Genomic DNA, 21,890 nt, shown 5'->3' with positions numbered 1-21,890 from the left:
ACTTTTACTTTCTTCTTGTATTTTTCTGTACTGTTAAGTGTTTTAAAATTGGGGATGCGTCGGTCACAGTCTGGGTCCCACTTGAAGCAGAAACTCATGGGGAAAGACGTGGTGGAGTTGATTTGGGACTTGATTCCGGGAAGAGGAGTGAAGGAGCGAGGAGATGGAGACAGGCAGGGGGAGAGCCCTTATCAGGATGTGTAAAGGCTGCGGGGATGGGTCATGAGAGCTCCTTGCCACAGGGACTTGCGAAAGGCCAGGAGACCAGAGCAGTAATGCACTGGCTCCCAGTCCTTGTTGGCATGAACACCTCCACTTTTCTAGGCTCTGCTTTTGAGGGCCCAGTGGGCCCATAGAACATAAGAAAGGGCCCCGAGTCTGAAGGAAGAAAGAGGCATGTCAGTACCCGGTGAGTCTGAGCTTCCAGAGCTGCCCACCACAGCTGTGGCTAAAATCAGAGGTGGGGACATGAAATAGGAGGCGTCTGCTATGGCGTGGTTTTCCAAAAACCAGCAAGACAATTTTTAAAATAAACAACTGAAGACATTTCCATGAAGCAAAAAGTTGTTCTCTGATTTGACTTTGCAAATCTGGCCTTTCATAGATGAGGTTGTTTTCAGTGAGATCCTGATGTGCACAGTGTTACAGGTCAGGCTCCCGGGAAGCAGACTTGGAGACAGAGCATCTGTGCAGGAAGTGTACTGGGGAATGCTCTGGGTTCCATACCTGTAGGACTGGGTTTGGGCAGAAGCTGGGCTGTGATGCAGCCACAACAAGGCTTCAGCTGATTCCTTGGGAACTCTGAAGCTGGGATGGCCTGCAGAGGGGCACTGAGTTGGGGCAAGGGCACTGAGCTTTTATCCACAAGCATCCTCCAGCCGCTGGATGCCAGATGCCCAGGGAGAGGACACACTCTTGCGTGAGGTAGCTGAAGGCAATTCTAGGAAAGGGCTTAGAGCTGACGCCTGTGAACTGAGGTATTAGGGACCTGGGTAGGGCAGTGCAGTGCCTACTGCAGGCGGCTTTTAGCAAACTTGCACTTGAACATCTGGACCAATAAATAAAATTGAAAAATTCAAGCCCAGGGAAAAGAGGAAAACAGTTCAACAGCAACTCTCCCTTCTTTCTGTGGCAGGCCAAACTGAAAAGATGCAAGGAAAAGGGCAATGTAATCTTCTTATATGTTAAATGATGACTTTGGACTAGATCAGGAATTACAAACTGGTGGCCCACAGGTCAAATCTGTCTGCAAAGACTGTTCTATTTGCATGAATAGTTTTTCAAATCTAGATTTCTGGCTTCTCTTGAAAATTTGGAAGACCTGGCCCATTGGGCCCGCATTCTTTCATGACAAGTACCAACCAGAGCGGAGTAGCCGGTGCCCACTTTAGCCCCCTTACCCCTTGTCCCCTCCAGCCTGCTTCAGTCATTTGTGTTACTGCCTGACCCTGTAACCATTTGAGTTTGTGAGCTCTGATCTCTGAGGTTCCACCTACCTCTGATGAGCTGTGACTCCATTTGAATAATCTTGCATACCAATCTCTTCCTGGAGATTAGGCAAATCAGACCTTTATTTATTTTTTTTTTTTTGAGGAAGATTAGTCCTGAGTTAACTGCTGCCAATCCTCCTCTTTTAGCCAAGGAAGACTGGCCCTGAGCTAACACCCATGCCCACCTTCCTCTTTTTTATACGTGGGACAGCTACCACAGCATGGCTTTTGCCAAGCAGTGCCATGTCCGCACCCGGGATCCAAACCAGTGAACCCTGGGCCGGCGAGAAGAGGAACGCGTTAACTTAACCACTGCACCACCGGGCCGGCCCCAATCAGACCATTTCTTTGTAGGCTAGCTTTCTGGCTTTGTAAATGAGGCTCTCGGTGACCCTGTTCTTGACTATGATCATGAAGCAAAATGCTTTTGGTGGTTGCGGTAGAGGCTAGGTGGGATTTTCTAGCCACTAGAATATTATTTAAGTCTCGGTGGTTCCCATGCCTGCCTGAATCTTAGGATTACTTGCGATTTTATAAAAATATAAATTCTCAGGCTCTCCTAGGGCCCTCTGGTGCAGTCGATCTCAGCCAAGTAGGGGCGGTCCAAGAATTTTTATTTTTAATTGATTCCACAAGTGATTTTGGTGTGCCGCCAGATTTAGGAACCATACTGGCGCCTCCTAGTTGCTCCGTGTATTTAGTGCTTGGTTCACGTGTTGTCAACTTCTGGTCTCCCAGTGCACGGGGATCCTTTCTTATCCACCCCCATCCTTTAGTGCCAACACCTGGCACAGTGCTCTGCAAATCCTATGCACCCAGTGACTGTCTAGTGAATGAATGATTGAATGAACGAACATTTTGAATAGCTCTCTTCTTTAGAATGTGAAGAGCACAAACCTCCAAAATCATGTGTTGAAGATCATTTGATTTAGAGAATTTCTTTTATAAATATGGTGTCAAATAAGCCAGAGAGGGGCAGAGTCCTAACTTTATCTTGGGAGGTTTTTGCTTTGGGGATGTTAAGAAATAAATGATTCCTTCTAAAGAGAACTTATGCTTTTCATCAAAAGATAGATTATTCACCCTTCCAGCGTACTGTATGTGAGTTATTTGTACAATATTTCAAAACCCGAAAATTGACTCAATAAAAAGGGAAACTTTCTAAAATATGCTGAAATTTTGCCTTGAAACATCAACTTTGAAAGAATAAGACCAGGAGCTTCTTTCCTACTAGGAGACAGAGGCAATGGTACAAATGTAATTTATTGAACTATGGTTTATTTATGAGGCATTCTGCTTCCAAAGAATTCAGGAAGTATGTGTGTGCAGAGGGAAGGTGTACCGATTGTCCCAGTGAATTTGGATCTTGAAGCAGGACAATCTAGAAAATTTTGGCTCAGAGAAAATCTTGGAGCTTGTTTGGCTGTTTACATGATCCGTCCTTCCTAGAGGCCCTTTGCCTTCTCTGCAATTTCTGGGAGTGGGGTGCTTCCAGCGGAGGCCTCAGGCTTCAGAAAAGCTGCAGATGGGTGAGACGGAGAATCTGATTGGCCTGAACTTGACTGGCTGTGGCCTTCCAGGTCCGAACCAGCAGCCCTGGACAAGGTTGGTACTGAGGATCAGGAACAGCTTTTTCTCAAGTGCTCAAGAGTCTCTGTTGGTCAGTTTCATGAGTTTTTTGATACTACTAATGATTTCTATCTTGAACTCAATCAGAATATGTTTATAAAATCTGTGCTTTACATCACTGGCAACTGCACTTGTTTATTTTCTTTGTCTTAAACAAACAATAACATTATAATGCAACAAATTCTTCAAATTCATGCTGTGTAGACAAAGAAGGTAATGGTGCTGAAAGTGAACCATTGGTAGGTTTGCCGAAGCCCAGGCAATAGCTTCAAATGTTCACTGCCAGCTGAAAGTCGGAAGGCACAAATGAATGAAAGTTGAGTGGGAATGTCAATGTTTAAAAATACACATTGCACAAAGGATACATTCACTGAAGTGGACTGTGGTTTGGTTGGAATAGAAATATCAGCATTGACCCTATTGTTGTCTGTGAAGTTTGGAATTATGGCTACTTGTGACATGGCATTTTGTACCCACATTTCTATATCTATTAATAGCTATTGTGACTCCTGCTACTGCTGCCACTACTGTCATCACACTCCTTGTTGTTGTATCAGCTGGCCCAGTCCATGCCATCAGAAGACCTTGAGAAAGCCTGAGATTTGTCATGGGCATAGACTCCAGAGCTACGACTAGATTTGGGCAAAGCCATGAGAGATTTGATCAGATATTAATTTACTACTGTAGGTTTGTGGCCCTATCCAATGAGGATATTCAAAGAAGGCAGGGTTCTATCCAGTTCAAAGATCTGTGGAAATAAGGAAGACTTTTTAAAAATCTTAGGAATCAAAGAAAAGCACGAAGGGGTAATAGCAGAGTGGTGAATGCTGACTTCCTGAGAAATTAAGCAATGCGTTATTTCATCTCAGGCTTTCAGTGGTCTGACCTCTCCAGTTGAGGGGAGTGATATAAGAAGTCTTAACAGAGCTCGGGGTCTCCCGTTAAAGTTGTGGATGTGAATCCAGTTGGTGTCCGGGCCAGGGAGCTCTCTGGTCATTAAGAAACCTTACTCTGCTAAGGAGGTGGTTCCAAAATTGTTAGAGAAGAGACCCCAAAATAGTGTTGGATGACAAGTGATTTTTTTTTTAGAGGATATGCCACCTTTTAATATTGAAAAGATTCAGAGTTAATTATAGAACTGTTGAAGAGAATTGAACTCATACTAATACAACATTTTGGTTATAAAGATTCAAGGACATTTTATATTTTAAGCACTTTTGTGAAGTATTATCAAGGTGATCAAGGAGTAATTTTCAGCGTGAAAGTAGCAGAATAGGAAATCAGAAACCATGATATTCACGGGATTTCAGCTTCCACCAAAAGCTTGTCTTTGCTACCACTGTTTTGGTTTTCACTAAGAGACACTTATTAAGGTCTCACTTGTAAAATAAACGAATGAGCTCTGATCTTGTTCCTCTAAATCTAGCAGTCCATTTAGCTGGTGAAAAGAAAATTTTATAGGAAGAATGATATAATTTATACTAGAAGCTCACTTTAAAGAAGTTAATGGTCCAGGTAACATTTCTGAGAAATCAGTTAGAGATGTGCTGGAGCAAACACTAAAAATCTCTCCAATTGGTCTTTATCCATCTGAGACATTCTCTGACCATTGAATTCGGCCTAAAATTTATATTTTTCTCTCTGCAAATTAACAAATCACGTAAAAACATATTGATATTGTTTTTGACTTGTGTCGAACAACAGAATGCCAAAGGAATTCCAAAAAGTGAAATATGGGATGAGATAATCTCTTGGGCTTCAGGAGATGTCCTTAAGACTCCATCATTCTACTTTGTATCCTAGAAAGTTGCTGAATGGGATAAAATTGAGATATGATAGCAAAATGACACTAATGATGACAAAAAGACACTTTTCATTTGGACACTTTATAATTCCAAGCAAGAGTTATCCATCTTACCATTTCAGTTTTTGAAGGACTAAATATTGTACATGTTAGCCAAAGATAAAACACTAATTCAAGCTGACTATTCATCTTTCATTTAGTCAGCCACATTTATTGGACATAAAAATGTGCTAAGCATCTTGGGAAATTATGAAAGGGAGATGGAGGCCTTATCCTGGAGTATAAATGAATGGAGTTGTCTCTGGGCTTTTCTATAGACTTTGGCTCAGATTGTAAGTTACTTAGGAGCTTCCATCTCTGCCAGCACTTGTCCTGTGCTCTGTAGAATGCCACTTTCCCCAGGGAAGGCAAGCCACCCATTCTTTCTTCATTGTGGGATAGCAGCAGGTATGTTTCTCCCCATTTTGCCCATAACGAAAGTGAAGAGAAATAAATTGTAAAAGTTACTTCAGATGACTTCATCTGACTCTGAAATCTTAAGATTTCACTGCAAGTAACAGAGAGGAAGGTGTCGTAAATGACAGGCAGGATCTCCACTGTCATAAGCTGTACTTCCTGGAAGAGTGTTGAATGCGCACAGAGTGTGGTTTCTGTATAGTTACGAAAAAGAGAAACATTCAAGAAATTGGTGAGCCTGCACGTCTCTCTTGTGACAAAAGAGAGTCCCCTGACTGAAAGTTTTAAAAAGTCATGTATGTATTAACTTGAAAGCTGTAGTAAAAGAAAAAAACAATCCCCTCAGACAGTAGACATATTTGATGGAATTCTTCAGAGGGATGTGGTAATTTTATAACTGAGAATGCAAACATAAAGATTTAAGGAATGATAAGTTCTCCCAGTGGAAATCTCTTCCTCTTCCCAACATGGCATGCGATTGCCTGCAGGCTTTTCTAGTCAGAAAAGCATCTCTTACCCAGGAATATTCAGGAAGACTCTCAGTCCTTCTGCTAATTTATGTCTGTGTGATTAAGATCTTTATAGGACAATGGTGCAATATCAGGATCAGTAACCAGGGACTTTGGAACGATAGCAGACACTCAGAAACCCCTCTGCTGGGATGAATGTGCAACTCTGAGAAAACACACATTCCTTTGTCAATTAGGTTTTTAGGTTCATGGCCTGAGAAAACAATGAAATCAGTCAGGTATTTAGAAAGAGGGAGTATGATACAATAAAATCTCTCACAATGCATTTAGCTCAAGTCACTTGGAAAGCAAAGGGTAGAGGCCAAGAGAAAGACAGAATGGTTGTATAGTTCAAACACTCCAAGAAATTATAAATGGACTTATTGACTATGTCTCAGAACAGCTACCTAGAATGTTTTCTTCCAATTGTACCATAACCAAGGTCTTAAAAAATAATTGGGAGTAGGATTTGGATGAAAAAGAAAAAATACCCTCATATCTATTTGCATTAATTTTTCAGGATATATCTTTGGCTCTTTACTTCTTATTCCTGGCTTATCTTGTTTTCTGAGAAAACCTGCATAGATCTCCAACTGGAAGAGAGGTGAAGGAGAGCTTGGAAAGTGTTTGCTTTCGTTTCTTGACACTTGAACCTGCGGTGCTTCTGACACACTTATAGGATGGAAGACAAATCTTTCATGCCGGACTCACAGACTCGACTCTGCCCCTCGGCCCCATCACTCCCCACCACTTTACTTGCACTGGAAGTAGGCCCTGAAGTGTTGCTATGGCCTGACTCATATAGTTGCATCCTTTTTGTAGGGTAGCTGTAAAAGGGAAGTGGGGTAATTCTGGAAGGGACCCTAGGAAAGCTGAGCTTCCTGTAAGAGGTCCGCCCAGGAGCCCTAACTGTTGCCTTTTGATATTTCCAATTTCCCTTTGTAGCACAAAAAAAAACTTTGGGTTCAGAGAGTCTTGAGGTATTTTACTTCTAGGAGTTATGTTAGCACATGTTACCTGGCCAGAGGCTCAAGATCACCATTTTAGCACTAGGAACTGATACAATCAGTATATGACCACCTGTGCCTCCAGGCAGATCCCAAGAGAGGCTGCGGAGGTGCTGTTAGGGGCATCAACAGTGGTGGGAACAGGGTAGATTGGGCTGGAGCACATTCTCTTTAGTTCAAAAGGCTGAGCAGAGGCTGATAAGATATCCTTTCTTTTACAGAGGGAATACTAAGACTAGAGGTGGGCCAGAGAATTGCAAATAGTATTCAGGGAATTGCAATGCTAAAAACAGGCCAGTTCCCTATTCTTTGCATGGAGGCAGCACATCAGGTGTTGACATAGCTGATTGTTCTCTATGTCAGCCCATTTTCATCTTGAAAAGTGCTGGTTGAGGCTAATGAAACTCTGTTAGATTTAAGCAGCAGGCACCAGAGGTCTTGCCCCAGTGGTGTGCTTGAGCCAACTTGCACCTCCTTGGCAGGGGGAGCCAGTTTTGTGCATGTCTTCCTAACTCTGTGTTTGGTGAGACCATGTTGGCAGGTTGCAATGGGAGGAAGTATTTACACCATGGAAATTGGCAAAGTCTACAAATCAGAGATAGCTGTCAAACATTTACCAGTGTAGGGGAGGAAGACATTTCCTCTACCCACTCTGGGTCCTTCTGGCTGGAGAATGTATTAAATTCACATGAGACAGAATAACAGGAGAAAATTAAACAAAGCTTTATAACATGTATACATGGGAGAGGCTCAGGCAAACTGAGCAACTCACCAAAATGGCTGAAGCCACCACCTTAAATATCATCTTCAGCTAAAGACAAAGGAGGATGTTGGGGGTGGGGGAGTCAGTTACAGGAGATGACCACACAAGTACAGTAAACAAGAGTCAGATTATTATGCAGACTTGAGTCCTTGCCTTCTACATTGATAAGAGTTTCTAGAGATAAGGTCATCCCTCCTTCTTTCTTGTACAGAGAGGGAGACACCTTTACAGATGGAGATTTCCTTTACAAATGTAAATGTCTCTCAACAAAGGGTAAGTAAATTCTACTTTTCAGAGTTTCTTTCCTGTCTGAAGTTTTTTAAAAGTAACTAGCCCCAAATAATCCTCATGCCAAAGAGACATATCTTGGGGTGGCCAATTCCAGTCCCCCACACCAGCACACCACTCTCTTGAGCCCTTCCATTTTGAATCAACAGACTAGTTCAGACTGAGGAATTCACTTTCCCTTAAGTAGATCTGTCTTCATAATCCTTGCCACTCCCCTCTGCTTCCATGTCACTCCTGTTCTGCTTGCTTCTGGTTAAAGCTCTCTCTCCCCTCTTGATTCCTCCAGCTCTTTCTATCTGCAACACTCATTGGACAGTTGCACCCTTTACTTTGTTTGGGTTTGTTGTTGCTCTTTTACTGTATTCCCTGTACCTCCACCTAGCGTGTGAGGGTGGGGAGAGTGGGTACTGTTTAGGGGTGTCAGCACCAGTGCTAACAATGACAGACAGGGGTGATTCAATAGAGGGCTTAAGCAGAGAGGAAAGTGACTTGAAAGGCATATTAAAATAACTTAAAGTCTGAGAGTAACATTCAAAGTAAATGACATGAAGGAGAGGTCTCTGTGGGTCTCATTCTGAAGATATTCAAAAGTTCTCATAATGTGCCTTCTTTATAAGGCTTGGTTAGTGATTTTCTTAATCATCACTGTTGGTTTCCAATAAAAACTGCTCAAGGAGTAGCTTTCTTTATGGATAGGGGAAGAGATTGTGCAAGAGGTAAATTGGAGCAAGACACTATCACTACCTACTTCCTACACTTCCCAGGAGATCCTTCTGGAGAGTTCTGGAATGGAAAGAGGAGGGAGTGGTTTACCTGCCATGTGACTGTTAGCAGGAGGTTTTCCCCTCAGCTTCTTATACATCACTCTCCTGTCTACCCCTACTCCTGCAGGCAATCAGGGGTTTTTCTCCCTGTTCCCAAAGAGTCCCAGCTAGCTTTTACTTCTCCATCTTCTGTTTCCAGAACTCTTGGTCTCCTATCCCAGGAGGCCTTCTACTGAAGGGATTGCAGATAAAGGCAGGGCCTAGAGCCTTGAGCCCCTGATAGAGGAGGTCTGGGTGACTACAAGATGGGCAACGTCCCCTTTGAGTTACACTAAGAGACTGTACCAAAGTCTGGCTTTTCCGGCGAATGTGGGCCTCTGGGGGTGGGTTGTCTTGAAGACTATGTGAGTGTGTCTGTGTAGGTGGGGTAGGGTGGAGGAGACGTGCAGGAGAGAAGAGGTGAGCGCAGGCTCTGTGGCCACGCTGGGCCTCCCAGTCTGTGCTCACTACAAGGCACTGGAGGACCGCGCTGCTTTTGCTTTGCTTCCCAGTCATCCTAGCTGGATTAACCAAGGATCCACTAACTCCACTCAAATGTGGAACACTCTTTGAGTTCAGGAGGATGTGTGGGGGGAAGAGTAATAATAAAAAGGTGAGGACAAAGCAGGTTTATTTTAAGCATATTTTTCTTTCCCTGGAGGAGCCTTTCTGTCTACCTAGAACATATATCGGCATCTTACACACATGATATTGGGATTTTTCAAGCAAAATACTGGCTGCTGTGCAATGTAAATGCCTTTCTCCATCACCGTTTCAGACATGTCAGTAAATTTCATTGCTCACCAATGCTCTTCAGCAAGTGGAGTTTTGCTTTGAATATATGCGGAGAAGGGGATGAAAGGATAGTTGATGTGGGTTATAAACAAAGACATTTTCATTTTTTATTAATATCAAATCAGCTTTCCAACCTCTGCTAAATAGATGCTGAACAAATAGTGAAAGCATGTTGGAGGAAGGAGTGCTCAACCAGTAGCCTAGTCAGTGGAACCTGACCTTGTAAATGAATGAATGAATGATGCCTTGGAATAAATATCACTGGTGTCAGCTATTCCAGCACCAAATCTAGAGAGGAAAAACCTCTAGTCTTTGAATAAAGGAGATAAAATTGTATGTGTTCCAGGGGTGCATAATAGACCTATATGTCAAAATAGTTGTTCCTCTCTTTAAAATAATCTTTGAAGCCCCACTTAATTTTTATTTAGTTTAGTTCTTTATATCTACCTGGGCTCATCTTGCTTACATATTTTTGTCGTTGTTGTTGTTGAGGAAGATTCTCCCTGAGCTAACATCCATGCCAATTTTCCTCTATTTTGCATGTGAGCCGCTGCCACAGCATGGCCGCTGATGAGTGGTGTATGTCCGCGCCCGGGATCCAAGCCTGGGCGGCTGAAGTGGAGTGCACCAAACTTAACCACTAGGCCATGGGGCCAGCCCTGCCTACAAATTTTTAAGTGCCATGAAATCAAGATTTGGAGGAGCCTACTTCTCCACAAACACAGATCCTTACTGGAATGGCGGTTTGTCTTTAGGTGAAAGCAAACGCTACTTCAGAGGATCTCAGTCCTATAACAATGATCAAGGCCCAGCATCTCTTCATTCAGGCCCCTGGCTCCTTAGCACCAGAAAGCAAAGCGTGCCTGGAAGCACAGGGTAAGAGAAACATAAGGGTTTTGCCATCAGGACCTCCACTCCTGTTCCTACATGCTCCACACAACTGGACAGCAAACAATGCTCTTTTCTTCCTTATGACCCTCTGCAATGCTGTGGAAATCTGAGCAAAAGTGTGATAATTGCTACAATTGTGTACTTGAAATTCCTGAGCTTAGCAGTGATGAGGAAAGGGTGGCAAGCTCTTTGTGGTTTTTATGAAACTGAGTAAAACCTGGGCTGGTTAGTGACCAGTTTGTGCTGTTGGTACTAGAGACTACACAGGTAAATTTTTGAAAACGCACGTTTACCAGTGAGCTTCTCCTATATTGACAAATTCCCAGGACAGTTTCATCTGCATTTGTTGGAAAGGGGCCTGTCAGTGCCCCTCGGGCTCCATCACTTGTGACGGGCATTCCACCGGGTCGCCCACTACTTACGAGCAGAGGCTGTAGGGGAAAGACACTGACTGTGGTTTGAGTGGCTGCCTCGCCCCACCCTAACCCTACAGCTCCATCCAGGCCCAGCTGCATGATTTGTGGGGCTCATTGCAAAATGAAAATGCAGGGTCCTTTGTTTAAAAATGTATTAAGGCAGTGACTGCAGAGCAGTAAATCAAGGGTGGGATCCTCCTCAGCAAGGGCCCTCTGACTCGCAGGGCACAGGCCTGTGAAGCCCGCCCTAGCTCGGACCTTCCTAGATAAGAAGAAGATGGGATAGGAAGGGAAGGGCCCTAATACTCTGGGGCAAACCTGCAGTGTGTGTCACATGCCCATGAGTTAGAGGAGGTGTTTCATTGAGAGCCCAGGGTCCCGTTCCTCCTGCCCTTGGGGAACAGGAGACAGAAGCCTGGAGTGAATGACGGGATGCCTTCTAATCCTCAGAGTCTGTAACTTCAAAACCCTTACCCTGTGGGCACTCTCTCTCTCTCTCTCTTTTTTTTTTTTTTGGTGAGGAAGATTGGCCCTGAGTGAACATCTGTTGCGAATCTTCCTCCTTTTGCTTGAGGAAGAATGTTGCTGAGATAACATCTGTGCCCGTCTTCCTCTATTTTGTCTGTGGAATGCTGCTACAGCATGGCTTGATGAGTGATTCTTAGGTCCATGCCCAGGATCCAAACCCACTAACCCCGGGCCACCTAAGCGGAGCATGAGAACTTAACCGCTATGCCACCAGCCAGCCCTGCACTCTAATTCTAAGATGCTGGACTTACCTTTATTACTCTTCACAAATTGAGAATGGCAGCTTTACCACTTACTAACAGTTATGACCTAGGGCTGGAGATTTGTCATCTCTGAGCCTTGGTCTCCTTGTTTGTAAACCGGAGAGAATACTCACCTCATGGAGTGGTTGTGAGGGTGAAATTACAGGACAGATGTGAAGTGCTCGGGAGAGTTCAGGGCATGCGGTCAACTCGGTCATGGTGATGATGATCACTATTGTTATGATAACCTCTCACTTGTGGAAAAGTGTGTGTATGAGAGAAAAGCCCTCTTTGTCTACTACCCACTCAGGCCCCCGGGTGACAACTCAGTTGAAGGCTTATACTACCCCAGTAGGCCTTCTCTGACTCCTTTTTTCCCAGCTTCCTCCAGCTTAACTCCTCTCAAATGTAGAGTCTTTTGAATATGATGAAAGTCCACACACTAACAAAGCCACTGCTGCCAGCAAGGTCACCCAAGGAGAGGCAGCCCTGTCCTCTGGGCATGCAGAACAACATGCATTTATTCAGACACTCCGGAGGCTTGCTCTGCGCTGAGCCCCATGCATATGTGTATATTCCCTCTCACAGCCTCTTCCAAGCCCCGCAGAGAGGGTCTCTTAAACTCTTGACTCAGCGTGGAGAGGTCGTCAAGATCCGTTTGTTGGTGTTGTTGGTGACGTCAGATCCTTTCACAGATCCTGTTCTGATCCAGCAGTTGGGAAGCACTAGCTTGCTCTTTCTAGGAGTTTGGAGACCCTGTCATTCATCACTGCCTCCTCTTGCCTCGTAGAATGGGGGTGGGCCTGGAGTTGCCGGCCTGAGTCAGGTCAGCGCAGCATTTTAGGGCAGTGGGCCGACTCTACTTGAAACATTTCCAATATCCCCATTTTCTCCCTCAGAATTGCAGGAATCTCTTCGACCCAGTAGACACCCCCCAGCCTCCATGCCTTGAACTTCCACTGCGTGTGAAAGTGTAGCTCAGCCCCATCATGGTGCTCTTTGTGGAATCTGACTTCTCTGCCTCCAAAGCGTTTAGGATGCCATCCTCCTCTCCAGGAAAGAGTGTTTTATTTCAGCAAATAGCATGTCTTTCTGATTACCTGCATCTTTGCTTCAGTCTTGGAGCGGATGGCCAAGTGTAGACCTAGCTGGAGGATCTTTGGCCTTAGCAGATTTGTCAGAACAGAAAGCAAACTTACTCTATCGAGCCCCTTTTGGGTTCCCAGCCCTGTGCTAGGGTTGTTGTTGTCTTATTTATGCTTGGAAGGTGGAATTTATTATCTCATTTTTTGTTGATGAAGAAACGGACGCTGTTTCGGTATGTTGCCCAAATGAACATAGCTTGTGAATAGCAGAACCAGCATTTAAATCAACTTCTGACTCATGTTTCTCTCACTACTGTTTGTTGCCTCACCACACTAGCATCCTTAAATGGGACCATTCATCCTAGCACATGAGGCCTCTGCCGCGAGGCAGGCCCCCGTTCTATATACACGGGCAGGAAAGAGCAGGGGAGGGCAGAGCTTCATGGGGTGTCTGCTCTAGTAACATGAGCAGCATCTGGAGGGCACAGAAGTCCCCAGGCGGCTGTTCACTGGCACTTGGCTCCCATTAGAAGACAGAGCGAACATGGAGCCCAGAGAACCTTGGGTACTGCCTAAATCTGTGACTGCCTCTAAGAAGAGAAGCAACTAAAAGTATCAGGATAATAATACCTGGAGATATGGCAGAAAGAGCCCCATAGAATCCTATAACACATGGACTCAGGGAAGGGGTCAAAACCAGCTCTTTAAAAACCTGGATGAAGAGCCGAGCCAGATACCCCACTGACATCTCTGGTAACGTTGCCTTTGAGGTGTTCTAGTAAATGGGGCTGAAACTGCTTCCTTGGGCAGCCTGGTGTGGCAACAGGTAGATGTCATAGAAGACCCAGCTATGCCACTGTGAAACAAGGTTTACTCTGCTTTAGAAGAAGCCTCCTACCAAGACCCACTCCGGACCCTTCTCATTGATAGAAGTGGTGTCCCACGGCTCCTGACATCTCATGGGGTGGGTGGGTTGAACTAGGAAACTGACAGGGCTGCTGTAGGTAGAAGTCCCCAGCATTTGGCAGCTCAGGGCTACAAGCAACAGGGACTAATGCTTTTATTTTAGCAGTTCTGTGGTTATTCCAGGGCAGCGATGAGCTTGGTTGAGGGCAAGAGCATCAATGGGACTTGAGTGACAGATGCCTATCTGTGACCTCCCTGATTATGACAATCTCCCTACTATACTTACTCATGCTACACAGAAACTGGTATCACAACTTGTTTTCAATTTGTGTCATTCTTTGAGTAATGTGTCTTCCAGTCCATCTGTTTTTGCTTGTCATTGATTTTAAATGCTTAGTACATTGCCTGGCACATACAGCAAGTGTTCAAATAACTGTTTCTTCAATTAATTAATTAAAGAAAAGAAGTTTCAGAAGCACTAGAAGGAAAGAAACCATCTGAGAAATAGTTAAGTTTCTGCCTTTCTTGTCTCTGCTGATTAAATCCATAATCAGAGTTCTAGATAAGAATCCAGAAAATGCTATCTTTTGCACTGTCATAGAAATGCAACCTTTGTTCCTCTTCACTTGCTGGAAATACATTTGTCTTTGAGTGAAATGAGGCACTGGGGCAGTAAACACGCCCTTTTGCCCTGGCCCTGAATTTATCAGTTACAGTTCCCGCACTGAATTATAGGGAAAAGCCAAACAAAGAAAAATAGATCTTCAAGCTCTGCATGGGGATCCAAGGTCAAGGCAAATGTCTTGGAGAAGCTGAGAGTAGGAAGATTTGGAGGTTGCCTGTGTGATTTCAGAGGAGCTAAAAGTCTAGCTTGCCCCAAAAGACTCTTTATTGGTCTAATTGGAGGGTCACAAATTTCTCTTTTTATGGATTTCTCTTTGGGTTAAGAAGTGACTCTTGAGAAACTCTACGACAGTATAAACATTTTCCTGAGTGAGGTGGGTGGGAAGCCATGAGCCCCTGGAAGCATGGAAGCATGAATTATTTTGATAAGTTAACCAGCTCTTACTGACTGAATGGAGGTCTTCCAAGGACCAGAAGAAAAGCAAGAGGTAAAGTTGGAAAGAGATTGGAGTGTGGGAGTTTGGGGGCTGGTTGGAGTTGGGAGAAAGGTTTTGAGGAGGGTGGTCTCATGGAATATTCCTATGGGAGCAAGTAAGAACTTGGTAGAGAAATGTTGCCAGGGTCTCAGCAAATACTTGGGTTCACTCCAGCTGGATACTTTGAGGGGAGTTTAATAAAGCAACTATGACCAATGTGTGATTAGGGTTTAGGAAAATCAAACCCAGGATAGTCCAGCACCTCGGGACAAGCACTCACAAAGAGCTGGCTGCTCCGCTCCTGGCCTGAAGGAGTAAGGGGAGAGAGCAGTACTGGAACCTGAGATGGTGCTGCAGGAGAGGCCACTTATGAAACGTAGGGGAGTAAAGATAGTCTAAAAGTCCTTGATACAGCAAGAGTGGAGTCTATGTTCTCTCCTCTTGAATCAGAGGGGCCTCTGCAACTGCTGTGACAAGTAGAACATGGTAGAAGGGATGTTGTGCCAGTTTCTACACCCAGCACCTAAGAGACTGACAGCTTCCACTTCCTTTCCATTGGACCGCTTGCTCTTGGAACACAAACACCTTGCTGGGAGGAAGTCTAACAGCCCCAAGGAGAGGCCCCCCTGGAAGTCTGCCAACAGCCAGACGATAACTAGCACCCGTGTACTAGCCATCTTGGAAATAGATTCTCCAGCCGAATCCAGCTGACCTGGCTTATGTCACATGGAACAGAGATGAGTGACCCCCCAGGCCCTGTCCAAATTATAGGTTCATCAATAAAATAAATGATTGTTGCTTTAAGCTACTATGTGTTGGGGGTAGTTTGTTACCTACCTATGGATGCCAGAATATGTGGGCTGTAGGCTCAGTAGAGGGATACAGATAACCCATGGTAACCAGGCAGGAAGGGAGCCGGGGGACAGGCCCTGGCCTCTCTCTCCTCCTGTCTACTCATCTACTGCCATGACCTCCATCGGACGAACCCAACAAAAGCCAGAGGACAAGGAAGCTGTTGACACCGTACTCATAGATCAGCCCCCTGGGACACAGAACAGGTTGGAGACATGTGAAGGGGAGATCTGGAGGGACAAATGGAAGACATCTAGCACAGGCCCCAGGCAATTCGAAATTGGTGTCATGGTGTTGATTCCATTTGATAAAACTCAACTGCCCAACACAGCAGAACACAAACCTTAAAAGACAAAGGCCAGAGTCAATTTTGGAAGGTAGCCAGGTATGTGATTGATAAGCTAGAAGGGAGAAAAATTTGCGTAAGACATTTCTTAATCAAACAGATAAGCTGTAAAATGCGGTAATGCCCTATGAATGTGGGCTCCTCAGGAGAAGTGGTGTGGCTGGGCCACCCACTCCTCAATTTCCTGAGTGGCTGTCTGAGGGGTCCCTTGGGGAGCCTGATACCCAGCGAAGGAACTGGCTCTGCCTTCATGTCCCATAAAATGAATATCTGTGTTTCCAGGGAAATTGGAATAATCTGGCTAAGGAAGAGAGGGACAGCTTCCAGGGCTGGAAGCCCCAGATTGCCAAACCCAGGCAACCTGGGCGGAATCAGGACTCCTGTTACCTTGCTAGCGCCTGGAGGGGATCCCTGGAGCAGTGTGCTGAGAGGGAGGAGCCCATTCAGGTCTGCCTCTAGGAGGAAAGGAGGCCGCTCCCTGGGTTTCAGAGCCAATGTCCAGCAGGAATTTTGCAAAATCTGGTCAGTGGAAGCTTTGGAAGACTGCCCTGGTTTAAGGGGAGGTGGGAGAGCATTTTTTGCTCTGCTCCAGTCATATCTTAGCTTCTGGGCTGCCCACCAAAGACATCATTCCCCCCAGTGGCACTCTCACACCCACCTGGGCAGAATGGGGCTGCCACAGCCAGTGTCGGGTGACGGATGGCTTACTGGGAGCTGAACTTCCCTTCTGCCCTGGGGCCTGGTTGTGAAAGAAAGCAAATGAAAAATGGTAGCAATAAAAAAGGCTGCCCCTCGTAGACAATGCCTCTTTGTTTCCAGGTAAATGATATGCCTTAGGCCTAAGACAATGGAGTCTGGAATCTGAGCAACCTGGTTCTCTTTCCAGCTTCTGGAACCCACTTGTGATATTGCTACTTCCTGTGCCTCCAGTGTACCCGTCCTTAAGATCTTTCCCTACAATACCTTGTCATGATTTGCCTGTCAGAGCATGGCTAGCTCCGATGGACAGATGCAGGGGCGGGGTGTGGCTGAGACACAGCAGCCGCAGGTAAATATTCCAGAGTGCTACCAGCAGGAGACAAAACTCTTGTTGGCCCACGCTGACGGGCTGGGTGAAGTCACATTAGTACTTAACCTCCTGGGGCTTCTTTTTGCAAAATGATGGCACATTAACCGACTCTGGGGAGTATCCCAAGACTAATAAAATCCTTTGGAGAAAGATCTAAGGAAATTCAGGTGGTGGTATTTATTGTGTCGACAGAGCAGTTCTGCTCATCAGATCCTCTGATTTTAGGGCCTGGGGGCTCAGCCTCAGGTAGATAGCTCTCCTTCCCGCCTCTGCTCCTTCCGTCCTCCCTCCCTATTCCCACCCTTCTCCAAAGACCAGGAAGACTCTCAGGAATGGTTGCCCCTTGGGCTGGCGGAGGAGTGGGAATTTTGGGAAGAAAGCCATTCAGGGAGCCTGGCCTGCTCCGGGAATGAAGGTGGTTTTCCTTCAAGGGTGAGTCCTCTGAGAGTCCAAAGAAGGGCTGCTCTCGTCCTCCTCACCCAGGCTGACCTGGAAATACTGCAACCTGCAAGTCAGGCCCTGTTCCTCAGCTCTGCCCCTTCCATAAGGAACCATTCCTCCCGAGAGGGCAAAGCTATTATTCCAGGCTCAACTTCAGGTATCGTGTGGTGATAAAGGTGGTACGAAGGACAGCAAGGAAACTTGCAGTTTCCAACATCCAACCATAGGGCCTGACTGCAAGATAAAGCCATCCCTGTTAAACTGCAATTTTTGCAGGTAAAATTTTCCGTCAGCCACCAGAGGGTGCCCACAGAGCTCTCTGAAAATGACCAAAACCTGAAGAATTAAGAGGAGAAAGAAGATTTCCAGTGCATGTAAGACCAAGACAAAACACAGCTCGCCCACAACTGGCTTGAACAGTTGCACAGGTCGGCTCAGGAGCTGTGAGTTTGCAGGGCAAGAAGAGCCAGAGTGGGAGTGATAGAAATTACCTGAATTTTAGCTAAACAAGTTGCTTCTTGACTATAAATTGTCAATTGCAATAGCGCTTTGAGGATTGGTCCAGGGCGCATTTTCATTCGCTGGCAAAACTCCCTTCCTTACCCTTTCCCCATCCGTGGGTATCAAGGAAATGCAAATACATGTAAATAATAGCCTAAGCCACAGGCTTCTTGGAGGCCAAGGCTGCTGCTACTGCTGCTGTTTAAAAAAGTCCTACAATGAGAGGGAAAGGACAGAAATTTTCTGTCACTGCTCCTGCACTAGGGTGAAGCCTCAGAGAGAAGAAATGGAAAAACCATGGCTCTCTGAAGAGATGGCCTGTGTGGAGCATGCCTGGAATGAGAGGAGCAGAGGGCCAGCTCCCACCCTTTCCCCAGCAGGGTCTGGCAAGCCGGCTGTGTCTAGCATTCCTGTTTCTCCACGGCCAGACACAGTGACTGACACACAGTAAGTATCTGTAAATGTTTGTTGAATGAGTGAGCGAATGAATGAATGGGAAGTGAGTTGGAGTGGGTGGGACACTGTCTGGGCTGGCTGGGAGCTTTCACTAGGGTGAGGGGAGAGTTGGGAAAGGGGTGGAAGGGTAATTTTCCAGGGAGGAGAGGTCCTGTGTTCCATCTGGGTTACCTCTGCCTCAGGCCTTTTCTGTAGATGTCCAAGACTCTAAAACAAAATGTTTTCACTCTGTCCTAATGCTGGTCCAATTGCCCAGTGGCCCCATTCATTCATATGGTCCACTCATTCACAGTTATTGATTATCTGATGGGGACCCTGGCAATTATCCTTTGTCCCCATGCAGGGGATCTCAGTCTCAGCCATTCCCTGGTGACCCGAGGATGTAAATAGTGGAGGAAGTGAGCACATTACTAATACTGGGCAAGGACTTTGGTTCTCTGGAAATCCAGCCAGCATAGCACTAGGCATTGGTTGCTGGGCAATTGGGCCATTTATCTCTCTGGACAAGTGCATATGTGTGTATATGCTGTGTGTGACTATGCAAGCATGAGTGTGGGTTGCAATAATGCCTTGCCCTTGCATGGGGGTCCACCATTTACACAGCCCTTTGACAGCACTCAGGGCCTTTTGCTGGTACGTACAAGGAAGAGAAGAGGTGATTGACATTTAAACTTAGAAACAGTTATAGTTCGGGGACAGAAATGATTTTACTTAGGTTTCTGCACTTCCAATTCGTCATGGAAGGAACTGTGATGTCCACGCCTTGCAGGGTATAAAGTGACCCCTACACCTGCTTCCTTTCTAATATTTCTCCCTTGAGGTGGCTTTAATGATCATTTGGGGGGCCTTCAGATGAGGGCTGCTTGTCTTGGAAGAAACAGAATGGTTTTAGGAATTTTCTGTCTCTCTCTTCCTGCTCAGGGCTAAGTCTGTCCATCTGATTAGTACAATAATGGCCATCTTTTCCCCACCAGACTGAGAAGTATGGTTTCTAGGGCCATGACCCTTTTGGTCTGCAAATCTCATGGAGGTGAGGCACTGATGATTCCTGGGTCCTCTCTGAGCATTGGCCCAGCAAGGTCCCCCACACTCTGGGAGCTCTGTGATGACGTAGGTTAGTCCTTTTTAATTCTTTCTCCAGCAGGCCCTGGCACAGCACTGTGTACTCAGGGAAGGTTAGGCCAAAGTGAGAAGCTATTAGGAAATAGTCTCAACAAACTAGCTATAGCTAAAGCAAGGGAAGTTTCTAGAAAGCTAATCAAGCTCCTGAAAGAACCTTCCAGCAGGTTGTTTTTGTCAAAATAAGATCTTCTCTGGGGAAGAAAGAATCTACTTTTTTAAAAAAGGAGGAAAAGGAAATCCATAACTGGAGGCAAAGGATGGCCCAAACAGCCTCTTTGCCTGGGCTCTCTGTTTCAGAGGATCATATGCAGGCAAAAGGTTAGGGGGTTTGGACACCAATAGAGAGGGATCAGGGAACTGTTTACCTGATAAAGGATCATGGCCCATGGTGAGGTTGTGTGGATTTGTGAGTGCTATTTTTTTGTTTTTTAAAGATTTTACTTTTTCCTTTTTCTCCCCAAAGCCCCCCCGGTACATAGTTGTGTATTCTTCGTTGTGGGTTCTTCTAGTTGTGGCATGTGGGACGCTGCCTCAGCGTGGTCTGATGAGCAGTGCCATGTCCGCGCCCAGGATTCGAACCAACGAAACACTGGGCCGCCTGCAGCGGAGCGTGCGAACTTAACCACTCGGCCACGGGGCCAGCCCCTGTGAGTGCTATTTTTATCGAATATGTAGAAGTAAGCTCTTTGCTATCTTCAAGAATGAGCTAAGGGAAGTGAGTCAGTTTTAAAATCACCCCTTTGTCAAGAAAGAACAGAGCAGGTGGTCTAAACATTTTTCTTTTCCTTAGTCTACTGAATAGATACAATTCTATAAAGCTCAACTAATTCCTTTTTATTTAACAAACTTATCTTGAATATCTACCGTGTGTCAGGCACTGAGACCTATATACCTTGGAGAAGTCTACCATGAACAAGACAACACAACCTGAATTTCTTGCCCTCGAGGGGTTCACAATCTATCCAAGGAGCAGAAAAATGACCAGATTGCATCAGAGGGGTGAAGCTTTGCCCACACTCCTGTGGCCCCTGCAGGGAGAGTTCTGGCCATAGCCAGTGGACAGGGCAGTGCTCCATACCACAGACTCCACCTCTCATGTGCTATAACTGCGCCAAAGATGGGCGTCCACTGGCTGGCCTGGGGTCCAGCTCTTGGGTAACTCTAAGCTGAGCCAACCCAGTTTCTCACCTGAAAATTTGTAATTGGGGTGCTGAAAGACAGTCAGTTAGATGTGGGGAGTGAGCTTAAAGTTTACAGAGACTTGGGGCTGAAGTCACCTTGATGAGCTGTGCACATCCAGAGAGTGTATGAAGCAAAGGAAGCCAGACAGGAGAGAGGACGAGAGAGGGGCAGGGTGACTCACAGAGAGAGCAGTAGGAGGGAGTTTAGATGACTCTTAGAGATGAAGAGTCACTTCCCTTCCCAGCCCTGGTTTCCAGCTCCAAAAGCAGGAGGCTTAGTTCCTTGTCTTTGTGTCCTGTGAGACTGTAGTTCTTTAAAATAAATTTCTCATTTCCTGAGCTAACTGGAGTGAGTTTCTTTTTCTTACAATCGGAAGTTCCCTGATTTTAATTCAAAATGTTATAGAACAATGTATTCATTTCCTAGGGCTGCTGTGACAAATTACTACAAAGTAGGTGACTTAAAACAACAGAAATGTATTTTTTCACAGTTCTGGAGGCCGGAAGTCCGAAATCAAGGTGTCAGGAAGGTTGGTTCCTTCGGGAGGCTCTGAGGTCTCCTGGCTTTGCGTGGTCGTCAGTAGTTCTTGGCATTCCTTGGTTTGTAGATGCCTTGCTCCAATCTCTGCTTCCGTCTTCACGTGGTACTCTCCCGTGTAGTCTCTATAATTCTGTTTCTGTCTCTCATAGGAATACTCAACGCTGGATCTAGACCCCACCCTGATCCAGGATGATCTCATCTTGAGATCTTTGCCTTAATTACACCTGCAAAGGCTCTTATTCCAAACAAGATCACATTCTGAGGTTCTGGGTGGCTATAACTTTATTGGGGACACTATTCAACACACTATGAACAAGGTACAAATGTGTTTCTTGCTGGACTACTCAACTGGTGGATCACAGATGTGTTTAGATAAGCCACAAAGCAGGAGTACTAAGAGAGAGAGAGATTTTTTGTTTTTTTAAAGAATTTCATATTTCAAAAAAAGAAAAATGAAGTCCTCATGGAAAAAAATTATGATTTAGGATGTTTTTAATTTTAATTTCATGTTGAAGTGGAAGAAAGAAATACTTTCAGTGCCATGGGTCTCTAAACATATTAATCAGTGTAATTAGTGAATTTTAAATAGTTCAGTGTGGTTGGAAGGTAGAATGTGGGAGAATCTTTTCACTGTTATTGGTGGTTTTATTCTATTTTGTGTCTTACAAT

General features: G+C 45.3%; 1 long non-coding RNA gene across 2 annotated transcripts in view; it reads left to right on the top strand.

Annotated features, from left to right (window-relative positions):
- Positions 1-18,072: 18,072 nt before the first annotated feature.
- The window catches only part of LOC106782220 (uncharacterized), a 56,092-nt gene continuing 52,274 nt past the window's right edge, over positions 18,073-21,890 (top strand). For both annotated transcript variants that reach the window (XR_011440987.1, XR_002801874.2), the window contains exon 1: positions 18,073-18,368. This is a non-coding gene — a long non-coding RNA (uncharacterized lncRNA). The remainder of the gene's footprint in view (positions 18,369-21,890) is intronic.

This window comes from Equus caballus, chromosome 1 (genome assembly GCF_041296265.1).
Source record: "Equus caballus isolate H_3958 breed thoroughbred chromosome 1, TB-T2T, whole genome shotgun sequence".
NCBI classification, from domain to species: Eukaryota; Metazoa; Chordata; class Mammalia; order Perissodactyla; family Equidae; genus Equus; species Equus caballus.
The sequence above is the reverse complement of the archived record's forward strand: the minus strand, read 5'-3'. Positions and strand labels throughout refer to the sequence as shown.